Consider the following 3860-nt stretch of genomic DNA (forward strand, 5'->3'; position numbering starts at 1 on the left):
GTGGCCTTGCTGACTGCGGTCTGGCATTGGCAGCTCATGTTCATCTTGGAGTCAATAATGACTCCAAGATCCTGTTCCGCCTCTGTGCTTTCAAGAAGGGAACTCCCCAGCCTGTATGTATGCTGTGGAAACCCTCCCGGGAGCAGCTGCTGAAACTCCAGCTCATTTCAACCCAGGCTCAGGATCAAAGTTAAGAGGGCCAGCTACCTGCCACCCCCACCCACAACTGGTGCTACTTGGTTGGGTAGACGGTGACAGACAAAGCAGGGAAGGGTTGGACCAGGTGGGGGGTCAGGCATCAAGGAGTACAGGATCAAATTAAGTTAAAATATAACAATTTTCCATGTATAGAATCTAATTACTGGGAGGTCATCTTAAATTCAAAGTAATCTTGGATTCAGGTAAATAAGGTATACTGATCCGTGTTAACTAGTTGCCGCTTGCAACAGAAACTCTCTCATTACCAATCCAAGAGATAAATGAGGAACAAGAGCTAAAAACAGTCTTCAAAACATTTATTGTACCAGTACTCGGAAATATTCAAGTTGTTCCAGCACATCCACCTGATTGCAACACAGGGCACTGTCCAAAGGTGAGGAATGTTTTTGAAGGAGGGACCCGAGTTACCTATAATCACCTTTTACCTTTGAAACCCTTTACAATTATGTGAATGCAACATGAAAGAAAGGCAATCACACTGCCCTCAAACAATAAAATAGATTAGGGGTAGAAATCTTGTCAAAGTTGCTTGACAGACCTTGACTTACAAAATTGACCGTGCAATAGAGTTCTAGACAGAGACGAGATTAATTTCAAAGGGTGTGACTGGAATGAGCTAGAGTAGATGGCATAGCTTTCAATGTAGCAATATGCAGAGGGAGGGAGTGCCAGAATCTCACCCCAGAACGGCAGAGGAAGAGAAAGATGACTACAAAATGGCCAAGGCTTAAATCTGCAGGCCAGGCACAATTCAGATCTTTTAGATGTTTCTTTCAACATCTGTAAGGCGCCCTCATTTGAGTTGTGTACACGCTTTAAGGTTCCTGCGCTTTTTTGTGCATCTGGGCATGAATGAATGCATTTGTGTTTGATGTGCTAGCAAGTGCTGCACCTGAGATGATCATCGAACTATCAGCCCTGTAGAGGGCTGCCCCTGAAGCACCCTCATTGCCTCAGTTCTGCTCTCAGCATGGGCGACTGGTGCCTCCTGAGTTGGGGGGGGAGGAGGGCACCAGATTGCCAATGTGGGGAGGGGAGGTCCCCCAGCCACCAATCACCAAGCCAGCAACAAAACCAGAAGCGCACTTCCTGTTTCGCGGCTGGAGCTTCCAGGGAGTGCACAGCCGATCTCAGGGGTGCACGTGCCCCTATGCATCACCCATGGTTCTCGGAGTGTGCAGAGCAGGTGAGTGGAGCTTGTTTTTGAGGGCAGGCTCTGAGCAGCGCAGAGCCAGTGTAGCATGTAAGGCAAGAGACAAAATGGCACAGTGGCCAGCTGTATTTCTTGCCTTCTGCAAGTCAGCGTGAGACTTGTGTAGCACTTTACACTGGCTTCAATAGGAACAATGCAAAACTATCACAATCTGGCATCTTTTCCTGTGCCTGAGGCAGAGGGGAAATTAAACATGATCCCAGAGACCCTTTAAGAAATTCGTTTTCTGAGTTGAAGCACTACTGGAGAAGAACACTGAAGCAGCATGGACACAGGATGGGCTCCCTGTACAGAGTACTGACACTGGAATGACAAATGAGGGATACAATTTTTATATAAAACTTGAATTTCACTTCACAGTGGGATGGGGAAAGGACGCAGTTTATCTTTTATTAGCCAAAGAAAAAAAATCTCAAAAGCTTGATTACAAAGATTGATCAAAGAACACTGTAGTAAATGTAAGCTCTCCCATACATGGCACTAAGACAAATGCATAGATTTGTATAGAAGGTTAGTGTGCGACTCTAAGCAATCCTGTTTCTCCAAAGAAGGTCTGACACCAGCAAGCTGTTTAGGAAAAAAATCAATCCTCCGGTATCTGGGAAAAGGTGGAGAACAAAACAAAGCAAAAGTTCTCTCCTTCCACATTTACTGCTGATGATGGATTCTGAAAAGCTGAAAAATACATACAAGAAAAATAATGTTTCAGACATTAATACATTCCTGGTTTAGCCTAGACAGTTCTCCCCACTTCCTGCAACCAGACAAAGCAAAACAGCACCATGTTATTTTTACAGGGAATGAATGGATAGCAACTTCCAGCTACTCTGGAAGGAGGGTTCAGTTTCTACTAGATCACTCCTTAACAGACCCATAACCCATTCTTTTTCACTGGCAGTTAGGTATGAATTCCACTAGTCCTGCAGCATGCCATTCCCTATTATAAAGGCACACCCTGCACTAGTCTTTTGTCAATATACAAGGCCTCGCTATGGAAGCTTCAGTTATGTAAAGCACCAAAACTCTGGCAAGTAGTAAGTCATGTGAGGTTTCCACCTCTGTATTTTCCTTTGTTACAGTGGGCAGAGCTTCACTGGCTGCATAGCCCACAGTGCTGCCTTCTGAGATTAGGATACTTAGATTAGGGTGTCACATATGTAAACTCCCAATTAAACATGCCTACAGAATACTCCATACAGAGCAAAGGGATTCTGGAATCACCTTCACTTCCTTCCCATGAGTCTTTCATTTAAGTTTCAGGCTCAGTTTTTACAAGGCAAAGGTCCCTTTCCACTCTGTAAATATTTTAAGATGTTGAATATAATTGGGTTTTTCCACCAATTTCAATTAAAATACTATGGGCTTTTCTTGGACACCCCCATGCAGCAGTCTAAGACTGAGATGTCATTGTACTAAACACTGAAAGCCAGAAGGCAAAGCTGACCTTGCTGGTGTTGCTGACTGACCTTTGGGAGAGACAGAATATGACATTTTTAGTTTGCTATTTAAATCTAACTTTTCAAACTAAACGCTTTTAATAAGCTTTAGAATTAAGAGCTCTGCTGGCTGGCAGTCAAATAATAAGTTATCTGTAATCAAGTTCTCTTTAAATAAAGTAATGGATAGGAGCGGTATTCTTTGTACAGTGCTTGTTTTCCATGCTGCAAGACAGAAGCAGCAGCCTCCTGTAACAGAGGCTGACAGGGTTTTGGGAGATGCACATGACTGAAAAGGAACCTCCTTGGCACAAGTTTGTAATACACACTTGTACCCAGTTGATGGCTTCGTGCAATGCTCTGCAGTTACTTGAAGCCCTTCAGGGGCAAGCCCAATGACTGAAGGAGTATCTCAGTGCCTATGGGAGCAATTCCCCCGTCATGTAGTTTGGCCCACACAAAAGGTGGTTGGTTTGGTACATAAGCATCCTTGGGCTGCTTTTGCAACTCAAACACAACAGCATCTTCCTAGAGCATGAAAACCAGGACATGGGAGCAACCAAACTTAGCTTCCATGTCCAAGAAGAGTGAAGCAGAAAAACAGTCACACTGTCTAAAGAATGAAAAGGGAATGAGAATTTAAAAACTCTTCTTGGGTCTCAGTCAGATGTTCTTAAGAAGAAACAGCTTGTTAATAAATATTTTAAGAGGCAACTGTAAAGATAAACAAACCAGTCACCCCTGTTTGTTCACTTCTTTTGGGGGCTTGAAAAGCATCTCTCATTAAGTACCTACAGGTATAAAAACATGGGTTACATATCCAAGCCTTCTCCAGGAGCAAATGGAGAGTTCTCCTATGTAAAGTTTGTAGGCTTCAAAATGGTGGGACAGACGGACACAAGTGGAGTCTTCAGGAAAACCCTACAGCAGCTGTACCTGTACTGTAGATACAGGGAAGCTCCAAGCAGCTGGTGGAGTAGGATGCAGGAATG

This window comes from Alligator sinensis, unplaced genomic scaffold, assembly GCF_000455745.1.
Source record: "Alligator sinensis unplaced genomic scaffold, ASM45574v1 scaffold27_1, whole genome shotgun sequence".
Taxonomy (NCBI): Eukaryota; Metazoa; Chordata; order Crocodylia; family Alligatoridae; genus Alligator; species Alligator sinensis.